Source organism: Diabrotica virgifera, chromosome 4 (genome assembly GCF_917563875.1).
Source record: "Diabrotica virgifera virgifera chromosome 4, PGI_DIABVI_V3a".
Lineage (NCBI taxonomy): Eukaryota > Metazoa > Arthropoda > Insecta > Coleoptera > Chrysomelidae > Diabrotica > Diabrotica virgifera.
This window is the reverse complement of record NC_065446.1, coordinates 10,417,441-10,431,450: the sequence shown is the minus strand read 5'-3', so window position 1 is coordinate 10,431,450 and position 14,010 is coordinate 10,417,441. Positions and strand designations below refer to the sequence as shown.

The window sequence follows — 14,010 nt, the reverse complement described above, 5'->3', positions numbered from 1 at the left end:
AAGTCCTAGGTTTTCACCCAAAGTAATCGAAAGTAGAACTGGAAATCGATAAAACTCTTCGTGTAACTTTGCGTCGATTGATATACGCTTTTACTAATTTTTAGTCAACTTTAATAAACTTTGGGTTATAATTATTATTTATACAGAAATGACTTCGAAACCGAAACTAAAGATTCAAACTCGACTTTTCAATACGATTCGATTGATGCGTTACATGCGACTATAATATGGCACTTCCGGTTAGAACCTTTTAACCGGAAATTATATAACAACCAAAATTTTACATTTGTTCTCATCTTGCTAAGGCACGTCGTATGTTATATGGCTTATACTAGTCCGGTGACTTTAAAACAGTGCTTACGGTTGCAAATCTAAAACCTAAATCTAAAATCTAAAAATTTCTCATCTTTAATGCCATCCTTGGGTTATAAGCTTTCATTCGACACCTCATTGGTCATTCTTTCTGTATGAATAACGGAGGAGTTGTATTCGCGGACGGACGGACAGACAGTCATGAAACCGGAAGTATATATAGTCCGTCCGCTATAACTTTTCCCATGCGGTACGATTCATTTTCAATCAAATTAAGTCAAAACACAAAGTGAAACGTACGCCGATGTGTGTAGTATATAGTATACAGTATACAAAATGTATATACACATCGACGTTCGTTTCAATTTATGTTTTGACTTAATTTGATTGAAAATGAATCGTACCGCATGGGAAAAGTTATAGCGGACGGACTATATTTGTTCTCGTCTTGGCGGTGACTTTAGTACCAGTTTACACTTGTACTATTCCGGTGACTTTAAAACAGTACTTCCGGTCGCATTTCTAAAACCGGAAGTCCTAGATCAAATTTCTCACCTTTACTATCATCCTTGGATTATAAGCTTTTATTCGACACCTCATTTGTATACCTGGTATAGTGACGGAGGAAGTATATTCGCGGTCGGACGGACAGACAGTCTAGGTCAAATTTCTCACCTTTAGTATCATCCTTGGATTATAAGCTTTCATTTGACACCTCATTTGTCATTCTATCTGGTATAGTGACGGAGGAGTTATATTCGCGGTCGGACGGATAGACGGACAGGCAGCGTAGGTCAAATTTCTCACCTTTAGTACCATCCTTGGATTATATGCTTTCGTTTGACACTTCATTTGTCATTCTACCTGGTATAATGATGGAGGAGTTGAGTTTACGGACAGACAGACGGACGGACGTGGATAATTCAACGTTTTCACATTTTTTCAAAATTGGTGAAAACAAAACAGTTTTTGAGAGGGGCCTAAATGTATCATCATATGAATGACGTATTTGCCGCCTACTAGGAGATAATGCAATCAATACCAGACGCGGATTACCAAGTTATTTGCAAAGATATAAAAATAACTTGTTTTGGGATTTAATAAACACTACTGTCTTTCAAAAGTCTAATAAGTCAGGAAATAAAATTCGAACTTATTTATCCTCTTAGCTTCTTGAGTTGGAAAAATAAAACATAACAGAGTGGCGAAATACTCGACAAGGGAAATCTAAATTGCATTTCACGTCCTGTCATTCACCGTGATAATAATTTTAGCGAACTTTTTATTTTAATATCCACCAAAAGTGAATAAAGTATAAACTAAAAGAAAAGAAAAGATGGTTCAGATTTGATTACAGCACAGAGCCTCTACTATGTGCTTATACGTATTTCCGAATAACCGTTTCCTCATCGGAGCACCTGGGTAGAGGCACTGAACTGAAATCAAATCCTGTCATCCTTCCCGGGTAATTATCAAAATAATTACCAAAGATGCTACTAGCACCATCTATGAATCAAAAGTCTAATAAGTCAGGAAATAAAATTAGAAATTATTTGTCCTCTGAGTTTTTTAAGTTGGAAAAATAAAGCATAACAGAGTGGCGAAATACTCGACAAGGAAAATCTAAATTGCATTTCACGTCCTGTCATTCACCGTGATAATAATTTTAGCGAACTTTTTATTTTAATATCCACTAAAGGTGAATAAAGTATAAACTAAAAGAAAAGAAAAGATGGTTCAGATTTGATTACAGTACAGAGCCTCTACTATGTGCTTATACGTATTTCGGAATAATCGTTTCCTCATCGGAGCACCTGGGTAGAGGCACTGAACTGAAATCAAACCCTTTCATCCTTTCCGGGTAATTATCAGTAGTAATGGCACAACAGCTCTAAAATTCTATATATTAATTTTAGAGATCGAGTGCAATTTGTTGCGATTATTTCATGAATAAAACTGTTCAAAACCAAAATTTTATTGTAATTTATTTATGTAAGTACAAATTAGTACAATTAAACACACAGTTGTTATAAATATTAATTTGACGGTTGAAAGTCATCACTTTTATAATAGGGAACTTGCACATTTTTTTTTATTAGATAATAATGTTCAGTTTTGTTTAAAAATGAGATTTCCAAAATTTCACTCTTCAAAAACTCGTAATAACTTGGAAATACATATTTAAAGTCTTCTGCGGTATAAAATAGTTCAAACGGCCCGTGACGTCACATAGTTTTGCATTAGTTTTGATTATGGTTATATTTCGCTGTGTCTAGGTACACGCTAACGTGTACGCAAATAAAAAAGTTACGTAGACGCGAATTAAACTTCATCAAGCCAGTGACGTCATTATTTAGCTTGCGCAGTAACTATACATTTTAGTACATGCTATTTTGATGTTTAGTGTTTGTTTGATAGAAAAATATTTGTTAAGGGAAGGGAAGCAGAACTATTCAGATGTTTCAAACTTAATTTTAATAAATCAATGTATATATATATATATATATATATATATATATATATATATATATATATATATATATATATATATATATTTAGGTTAGCAAAATAATTATATGTATTTAGTTGACACGACATGTAGGTACAAAATATTGTTAAAATAATTTTTATATGTAAGTGAATTATTATAATCAACTATTCTAAATGCAAAATAAGCCACAATTTAACTAAAAAAATTATTTTAATAACGTACGTCCAAATCGGATGTCATTGTCAAAATACAAAAATTAGTCAGATTAAATAAATTATTAGAAAAAATTTTTTACTAAGCAACAACATTTTTGTTTAATTTAATAATATTTTGTATTTTGACAACGACATCCGGTTTAGACGTCGAAACGTTAATAAAATCAATTTTTTAGTTAAATTGTGGCTTAGTTCTCATTTAGAATAGTTGATTACAAAAATTCCACAAGGATAATAGCTTCAGAACAAGTTAATTATTATTGTGAAAGCTTTAGGTCTTCCTTTTATTTTAATCTTGGACGGTAATACTATTTCATTTATAACTAAAAAAATATATATTAATTTATAGTCTCTTATCTTTTTCGTACTGTTTTAAAATGTTCTTAAACTCGTTAAAAGAACTAAATAATTGTCCACACTCCATAGTTAATTTAAAAACAAACACTAAACAAATAAAAAATAAGAAATCACTGACACTCTAACTTTTTTATTTGCGTACACGTTAACGTATACCTAGACACAACCTTATATTTAGGTATATTCTTCTTCTCCTTCTTTACTTTATTGGCCTCCACCTACTTGGGTGTTTGACCAGCTCATCGTCGTGGAATAAGTCAAAAATATTTATATTCTAATGACATTTATCGTATGTCATTGTAATAATATATACCAGTTTGTTAAAATTGGAGTTTTATACTGTTTTTGAAGGAAATTAACGAAGGTTTACTATTGAAAATAAAACCATTTTGTAAAAGTAAAAATTTTCTATGAATAGTTCAAACGATCAAAAACACTTGTAACGTCACATAAATGTATTTTCTACTGACGTTTATAACGTCTAATTTAAAATTCTGTTTACTTTATTGGAAGAATGTAAATGTACAACCCAGTGACGTCACGACGCGTTTTGAGCCACCTGTTTGAATTTGAATTTTTAATCGTCTTTAGGGGCCAAACGAAAGACAAACAAAACTTTTTTATCTTTGATACATGTTTTAAATTATGTTCTGTTGTGATTTATAACATTTTTTTCGAATTTAAAAATTTATGCAAGTTCCCTATTTTTAAAACATTTGTCATTAATGTCACTGAATGTATTTTTTCGTATCAACGAAGGGCATCTGACGTAATATGCTTGACGACGGGCAATTATCAAAAAAGTTATCAGTTTAATTTAGATTTCTGTAGCTTTCTATTGGTCAGAATCTCCTATGAATGAAATAATCAGTAGTAATTGCACAAGAGCTCTGAAATTCTATATTAATTTCAGAGGTCGAGTGCAATTTGTTGCGATTATTTCATGAATAAAACTGTTCAAAACCAAAATTTTATTGTAATTTATTTATGTAAGTACCATTAAACACACAGTTTTTATAAATATTTGACGATTGAAAGTCATCACTTTTATAATTTTTAAAACATTAATTGTCATTAATGTCACTGAATGTATTTTTTCGTAGCAACGAAGGGCATCTGACGTAATATACTTAACGACGGGATATTATCAAAAATTATCACCTTCATTTGCATTTCTGTAGCTTTCTATTGGTCAGAATCTCCTATGAATGAAATAATCAAAATAATTACCAAATATGCTACTAGCACCATCTATGAATCAAAAGTCTAATAAGTCAGGAAATAAAATTTGAAATTATTTATCCTCTAAACACTACTGTGTTTGTTTGGCATGCAACATTGTTTGAGTCATAGTTGTCAAGGAAGGAAACTGGTATACTTGTTTTAAGAAAGTGCTTGCGCTTTTTGTGTGTGTGATTCACTAATCACTACACGCTAAGACAAACCTGATACCTCGAAGGTTTAGGTCCTGTTAGCTTTCTGCCTAACGAATATCTGTCTCTCGTTCAACGACCTATCATTCTGGAAGCCTGTTAAGCCCCTTCGGATGATCTTTGTCTGCTTCGATTCCATTCGAGAGAGGAGTGGAATAATGCGAACATTGAATCGAACGATATAAATATAGATTCTTAATTCGGGTTTAGGAACAAAAGAAGCAATAGTAGCAACACAGGTGCTGGTCCAAAAGTGTTACGATCAGAGGAAGGACGTGCCCCTATGCTTTTTAGATTACGAAAAAGCGTTTGATCGTTTCCAACACCACAAGTTAATGCAGATCCTCAAGAAACTTGGTATATACCAAAAAGACATAACATGCATTGAAAAGTTGTACTGGTATCAAACGGCATAATTAAAAATAGAAATTCTATATCCAAACCCATACATATAAGAAGGAGTGCGCGACAGGGATGTGTGCTTTACCCTCTTTTATCTAACATTTTTAGAAGAGGCCCTCTGCAGTGGAGAAAAACAACAAAAAGTACAAAAAAATTTAATTCCTCGAAACCTTTTTAACAATCTACAAAAAAATATAACCATACATATCTATAATAGTTTTTCTTTAAAAATAATATTTAAACATTATTTTATTTCTTTAATTTAGAAAGTAAAAGTCCCCTTAGTCAAAAATAATGAATCTTATTTGACAGCACAAACTCGATAGGTACATATAAGTCCGTACAATATACAGGGTGTCCCCGAAAATAGTGCGTTCCTTTAAGGTATGGATATAATACACAATGTACAACAAAAAAGTCCTATAACATTTTTTTCTAAAGTTTACCGTTTCCAAATAAAATTACATTGTTCGCCATATAAGCGAACTTTTATTTTCATAAAATTAACTAATTTGGCATCACTGTACAAGAACTGTTTGTGATTTAGTTTATTGACACCACAAAAATGTAGGTCAGACAGGTACACCTGCAAAATAATTGTACCACCCCATGTTTGAAAATCCAACAAAACAAGAATTTGTTTGTTTGTTTAGGATGAAGACAGGGTTTAATGTAAATACTTATGGCTAAAATGCTGCAACTATTTTTGAACTGTGATTGTCTATGTTTAGATTTTTGTATACATAGTTGTCAGATTTCAATTTGCATACCAAAATGTATTTTGGTTTTTTAGCCAAACGGTTGCATTTAGAAAAAAATGTTATAAGACTTATTTGCTTTACATGGTGCCTTCTACCTATACATTTAAGGAACGCACTATTTTCGGGGACACCCTGTAGATACCATTGCACGTCATTATCTACGTCAGAGATCTAAGTTGACATTGTTGCCCAATTACAAAAAATTCTTGAATTGAAAAACAAATTAATATTCAATGTAAATAAATAAAAACATTAGAAATAGAAAACAAGAATTAAGTTATAATCTTACGTTATAGTTATTAAGGTACCAAGGGTATTATAAGGATAATAACGCTTAAGGTCAATGGTGTATTTACCGAGGGCCTTCGGCCCGAGGGATATACGTTGACCGAAAGCGTTATTATTATAATACCCGTGGTGCCTTCAACTTTTAATGTCCGACTAAATTATTCGTTATATGCGAAAAATTTGAATGAATTTTGAATTAATTAGTTTTCAAATAAGTACATTTACCAGTAACATTAGTAACGTAATTGTGGTAACCATAGTTTTACTTAGGTTGATATTTGCCAACTTGACAGTATCTAAGTTGTTAATTTAATTTAAAAACAAATCTGAAGTGTCAATACCGCAACTGTCAAATAAATGTTACCAACTTATGCCAAAGTGTCACATTTGTTTGATCGCAGTTAGAGTGTAATCCGAACAAGTGTGCTTTATAAAAACGCTTTATATTCCACTTAAACAAATTAAATGAAACAAGTTGGGGTATGCTTCTTTAAATTTACATACATTAATAGAAATATTCCAATATTATTTTTACGCGTATACAGAGTGATTGATTAGTAGGGTAAAGCTCAATAGCTCCGCTATAGTAATAGATAGCAATAAAAGTTAATAACAAAAATTTTAGCCACCTTTGAGCTTCACATTACAAAATTAGTTAGAATGTTACAGGGTGTTCGATAACACAGTGGCAGACCTAACTTATGTTTTTTTAAATGGAACACCCTATATTTTATTTTATATTCGAAATCCTGTTAACTTCTCCATCACAAAAATATAAAGGTTTGTAATGTTATACAGGGTATTTACAAAGTTACAACCAATTTTGTATGAAAATCGTAACAAGTTCAACTCCCTGTATAAATAAAAATAAGCACAACAGCAATGGTTTATTGATGCCATATTTTTTTATTTATTGTCAAAATTTTTAAGAATTATTGATATTGCTAATTTTCTTTATATCAAATACAGGGTGAGTCAAAACGCAAGTACATTATTTTCTCAGTAATGTTAAATGAAACACCCTGTATTTTATATCATTATTGAAAAGTAACATTAATGTACTTTAATTTTTATATAACATTCCCTATGCCCAAATTTATTAGTTTTCGAGATATTTTCATTTTTCAGAGGAAATTATTGTAGGTGTTTAAATTTACCTAAACTTTAAGTAAGCCATGACTGAATTGACAATTGAAGATTACCGATTATCAATCCGTTAATCAATGTAACACTGTAGCAAATAAAGAAATAAAAATAATTTATTAGTAATACATTTTACAAACAAAAACACACCACTACATGCAACATTTTTGAAACAATTAAAAACTATCTTTTTATGTAAATGCAACAAATAAACAAAGAAAATTAGTAATAAATTTTACAAAAAAACACACAAACACAAAATACAATATTTTGTGAAGACAATTAAACACTACTTTTGTATGTAAATGTAACAATGCAACAAATAAAGAACGAAAAATAATTTATCAGTAATACATTTTTCAAAAAAACATGTTTGAAAAAATTAGAAGCTACTTTTAATAAAATATTTTTAATATTTAATTACATAAGGTGTTCAAAATTATCTCCTAACACATTTATGTGCGCCTAAAAACGATCATTGAATGAGCTACTTACTCTACGGAGCATTTGTAAATTAACACATCGAAATACACTTTGTATTCTATTTTTCATCTCATCCCTTGTTGTTGGAGGTATTTTATAAACTTCATTATTAACGTAACCCCAAAAAATCAGCCCAGTTTATTAAATTCTGGTGATTTGGGTGGCCACGCTACTGGTCCATTGAAAAATGAAAATATCTCGAAAACTAATAAATTTAGACATAGGGAATGTGATCTAAAAATTAAAGTACGGTAATTGTACTTTTCAATAGTGATATAAAATACAGGGTGTTCCATTTAAAATTACTGAGAAAATAATGTACTTGCGTTTTGACTCACCCTGCATTTGATATAAAGAAAATTAGCAATATCGACCATTCTTGAAAATTTTGAAAATACGTTAAAAAATATGGCATTAATAAACCATTGTTGTTTTGCTTATTTTTATTTATACAGGGAGTTGAACTTGTTACGATTTACATATAAAATTGGTTATAACTTTGTAAATACCCTGTATAACATAACAAACCTTTATATTTTTGTGATGGAGAAGTTAACAGGATTTCGAATTTAAAATAAAATATAGGGTGTTTCATTTAAAAAAACATAAGTTTGGTCTGCCACTGTGTTATCGAACACCCTGTAACATTCTAACTAATTTTGTAATGTGAAGCTCAAAGATGGCTAAAATTTTTGTTATTAACTTTTATTGCTATCTATTACTATAGCGGAGCTATTGAGCTTTACCCTACTAATCAATCACCCTGTATAATAAAATATGTCTAGTTGCTGTAATTCCAGTGTACTCAACTAAACGATTCTAAAAAGGAACACACCTGCTACTTAAATATTTCGTGTTTGTATCATGTGACGTCACGTGCTATGATGCGGATGACGTGCAACGGTATCTCTATTGTACGGACTGTATTTGTCAACAAACGGCCATCAACAAGTTTAAGAGCAAAGGAACCAAATATGGCTACAATTTTATAAGCTAACTTGAATGATCATGTCAAAGTCAAAAAACAATAATGAATTACGAGAGTCGATAAATAAATTAGCCAAATTTAAACGAATTTATAATTTTGCGTATAGAGAAAACAAACCTTTTAAAAGGTAATACGTCTACGTATATTTTAGAGCTGTAGTTTTTTCCACAAAAGCTGTAGAAATTTGTTAATGCGTAATTTTCTAACATGTCGGCCAACTCTTTTAATTATTTAAAAGAAAAAAGTCTGCTAATCCTATATTATGTATAAGTGCCAATTAGATAAATACAATTGTTAATGATAAGCTAAAAGGCTTAGAGAGACGAGTTAGTTGTAATATGAGAACTTTTTCTCTAATTAACATATTACATTTTTTCTTCGACCTTATAATGCCAATTGTCTGCACGAATGATCTGACAGCGGTAATGAAATAACCCACTGATGCTGACCACATTGTTGCTGTTACATTTTATATATTTTTTGTTCCATTGTTCTAAATATTCAAGTTTTTTGGGCTTTGTTGATTTTTGATATATTATTCGCCATCTTACCATCCGGTGCTATTCGAGTCCGGATCTTCTGATACACCACGAAATAATCCTGTCTGCTATAAGTTGATTTATAATATACAGGGTGTTTGGTAAAGAATGGGCCATAGCTTAACGTTAGATTCCTGAGCTTAAAATAGGTCGATTTAAGCTAACTTATCTTAGTACGAAAGTTGATAATAACCGAAATACAGGGTGTCAAAATTAAACTTTTATTTTATTTATTCTTAAATATTTCCTAACAGGCATAGGATAATAACACGAAATTTGGTAAGCGGGGGTTTTTTGGGACGGGAAATCTAAATTCGCCACCAAAATTGATGTATTACGCATAGAGCGCCACATACGCCTTTCAGCGCTCATTCATAGAACATGAACATAGGTTCAATTTTGTTTATTACCCACTCTACATACTTTTTGTATAAAAACTTTTATTCTCTTAATATCTGTACTTAAAAAAAGGTATACTATATTCATCTCGCTAAACTCAACCATTTTCGAGATAAACGTATTTTAAATCTGCGAGGCAACATAATTTTTTGCATACTATCATTGTAGTAACACCCAAAAAATAACTTAAAATCATAAAAAAATTAAAAAATGTATCGCAAATTTCTTTAAATGGAATTTGCGATGCAATGACATAAAGGACCAGGCAACACTCCTTATGGAAAAGTGGTCCCGGTCAAATTTGATGAAAGTTTGGTCAATGATACTTCTTGATGTGTAGATTAAAAAAGTCCATGGCACCTGGGTCTGAATAACTACTATTCTCGAGTTACAGCCTTCTGAAATTATTGGCTTCGGGTGCTCGGTTTACGTTAAGTGCACTAATTTACGGTCAAGTGAACGAAAATATTTATTATTAGAAGAAGAGAAACTCATGTTCTTCATACATACTTGCGTGTTGTATATGGATTTGTGGTCAAAAATAGTTGGATCGTATTTTAGTTTTCAGAAAACCTCCGAAAAGTCTTCAGAAAACTAAAGAAGTGCGGTATAAAATGTGCTGCTAGATCGATATAAGCATTATCATGATTTCATGAATGCTTCTCAGTTATGAAATACCAGCAAAACTGCAGTTCGGCTTTATCTTTAGAAAACTACTGAACAGTGGCGGATCTAGGAGGAATAGGGGTAATTCCACCGGTAACATGTTCCAGAATTAATGAAATAACTTTATTTAACGAAAATGAACGAGATGGAGCCATCAAAACACATTTATAACCAAAGAGTGGATAGCTTGACGAAAAGACGTAAGCCCAGAGCACGGGCGCCCATATAAAAATTTTTAGGGGGTGGCAAACGTGAAGATGTTGCACATTATATTTTGTATACTTTGAATAACCAATATAATTCAAAGCACCCGAAAAGCCAGGGGGGTCACGGCCCCCCTGCCCATGGGCATGGGCGCCCATGGCCCAGAGTACGATTTAAGGACCAGAGAAGATGAGTTACGGGTGTTAAGAGTACGAAATTGGAAAACCAAGGCGGAGGATAGAATGGAATGGAAGCTGATTCTCGAAGAGACCGAGGTCCACCAGGGGTTCTACAGCCAATGATGATGAGCTTTTTAATACAAAATATTATGGAGAATAATTTTGTAGGGTTATTTTTATAACAACTATAATATTCATACTTAGGTATAATCATATAGAAGAAATGGTCAATGGAGAAGGCTTCATAATCATGTTTTGCTAACTTACCTGTTTTCGACTTAGACTACCTAAAAGACCTTACGATTGGGATATATCAAATTAAACTGGCACCATCTTACATACAAGATAAAATAATAAGAGAAAACGACGAAGAGTTTCAAATTGATGAGAATATGGATAAACCGGGATTCATGAGTTCGAACATTTTCTAGGTTTCGGCAAGCTACAAAACACCAAGTATTCATTTCCTATACGGTTGATGAAGATAATGATGAAGATGAGCCTGTAGAAGAACCGATTAACGGGTACTACTGTACCTGTCAATCTGGTGCGAGAACTGTAGGTACTTGTGCTCATATCACCAGTGTCTTATATGGTTTTTAGGCTTTGCAAGACATCAACCCAATGTTAAGTATCCTTATAGGTCGTTAGTTAACACGACGTATGGTGCATCTAACCGAAATCAGCAAAATGTTAAAATACGAATAGTCGAAGATGATTTAAACCCGTTTTTTCCATAGACAATTGTAATTAATATTTAGCATTTACAAACTACCTTTTACTTTGTTTTTTTTTGTATTGAAATCAAGTCCATGTCTACCTGTCTTATATCTGATATGCGGGACAAGTTTCATGTCAACTAATGTATTTTTTATGTTTCAACAATTTTTTCTTTAATTATTCTGGAACATATTACGAGTGGAATTACCCCCATCCCCCCTAGATCCGCCACTGTTCAGTAGTTTTCTAAAGATAAGGCGGAACTGTAGTTTTGCTGGTATTCCATAACTGAGAAGCATTCATGAAAACATGATAATGCTTATATCGACCTTTTATACCGCACTTCTTTAGTTTTCTGAAGACTTTTCGGAGATTTTTTGAAGACTAAAATACGATCCAACTATTTTTGACCACGAATTCATATACAACACGCAAGTATGTATGAGTAACAGTTTACAGTCAAACAGTATACAGTCAGTTTACAGTAACAGTAACAGTCAAAAATGAGTTTCTCTTCTTCTAATAATAAATATTTTCGTTCACTTGACCGTAAATTAGTGCACTTAACGTAAACCGAGCACCCGAATCCAATAACTTCAGAAGGCTGTAACTCGAGAATAGTAGTTATTCAGACCCAGGTGCCATGGACTTTTTAATCTACACATCAAGAAGTATCATTGACCAAACTTTCATCAAATTTGACCGGGACCACTTTTCCATAAGGAGTGTTGCCTGGTCCTTTGAGAACTGGCACAATTATTATGGTTTCAAGTTTATTTTTTGGGTCTATGTAAGTATCTAAGTAAGTTATTATGCAAAAAATTATGTTGTATCGCAGGTTTAAAATGCGTTTATCTCGAAAACTGTTGAGTTTAGCGAGATGAATCTAGTATACCTTTTTTATGTAAAAATATTGAGACAAGAAAAATTTTGATTCATAAAGTATGTAGAGTGAGGGATAGAAAAAATTGAACGTATTAAATGAACGCTGAAAGACGTATGTGGCGCCCTCTGGGTAATACATAATTTTTGCTGGCGAGTTTAGATTTCTCATCCCAAAAAACCCCTGCTTACCAAATTTCGTGTAGTTATCCCATGCCTGTCAGGAAATATTCAAGAATAAATAAAATAAAAGTTTAACTTTGACACCCTGTATTTCGGATATTATCAACTTTCGTACTAAGGTAAGTTAGCTTAAATCGACCTATTTTAAGCTCAGGAATCTAACGTTAAGCTGTGGCCCATTCTTTACCAAACACCCTGTACATATACGCATAAAGTCTTTGATGTTACGATTACTTTATTACATAATATACAACTGGATTATAATGACAATAACCTAGATATATCTACACGACTAGTAGATTGTAGTTTCATATAGCAAATTTATAATACTTTTACAGACATTTATGTTTAGAGGTCGACGAAGAAATAAGTATCCTACTCATGTTACCAAGTTCTGTTAAGAAGAAAAATGTTTTTATATTTTATAATCGTATTTGCATACTGTATTTGTTGTATGGCCACTAGTGCAGACTATATGTACAGGATTATTCACTATATTTTGACCCCCCTGTAAACTGCTTTATTTACAGAATTGGAAAAAAATGTAAAATAAAAAAGTTACACAATTTTTATGTAGTTTTCGAAATTGATAGTAGAAAAACAAAGAAGGTGCAAACAAAATGGCCTCAGATGGTAACTTTGTTAATTTAAATGGTATTAAATGCTAATTTAAATATCTAGTATCTCGCTTATTCCTTCAGATAGGCCCATCAAACTCAATATGGAAATGTTCGTTACAGAATGTTCTATTCAAATGTGTAACCATATACAGGGTGTTCCATTTAAATGAACAAAGTTAACATCTGCTGCAATTTTGTTTGCACCTTCTTTGTTTTTCTACTACCATTTCTACTATCATTTTCGAAAACTACATAAAAATCGTGTAGGTTTGTATTTTATATTTTTTTTCTAATTCTGTAAATAAAGCAGTTTACAAGGGGGTCAAAATATAGTGAATAACCCTGTACGTAAGTATTGTCTTTAAATTAACTGTGCAAGTGCGTCTGTGTGTAGGTAAAGTTGTCCTTTATTGATATTAATGTATTGCATATTATTATAATTAATAATATTGTTGCCGCTATTTATGAGTGTTTTAATTTCAAACCTTAAAACTAATTTTATCGCCGAGACAGAAGAGAGAAGACGAGATGTTGAAGAAGAAGTACGACAACAAAGCTTAAAAGCAAGTAAAGCGGCAAGATCTCTTAATGACACAATCTGGAAGAACAAACGCCTAAGACAAGACACAAAAGCAAGAATCTATAAAGCAGCAGTTAGACCACGTTTAAGCAGCAGTTAGTTTTTGACATACACGGCGGAGACAAAACCTGACACATCTAAAACGAGACGACTACTAGAAACAAC

The 14,010-nt window shown here is 31.9% G+C and overlaps 1 protein-coding gene across 1 annotated transcript in view; it reads left to right on the top strand.

The window, feature by feature from the left end:
• LOC126882910 (uncharacterized) overlaps positions 1–13,726 on the top strand; it is a 121,235-nt gene extending 107,509 nt beyond the window's left edge. The window contains exon 6 of the transcript XR_007697426.1: positions 5,652–13,726. The gene's annotated coding sequence lies outside the window, so the exon portion shown is untranslated. The remainder of the gene's footprint in view (positions 1–5,651) is intronic.
• Positions 13,727–14,010: the final 284 nt, after the last annotated feature.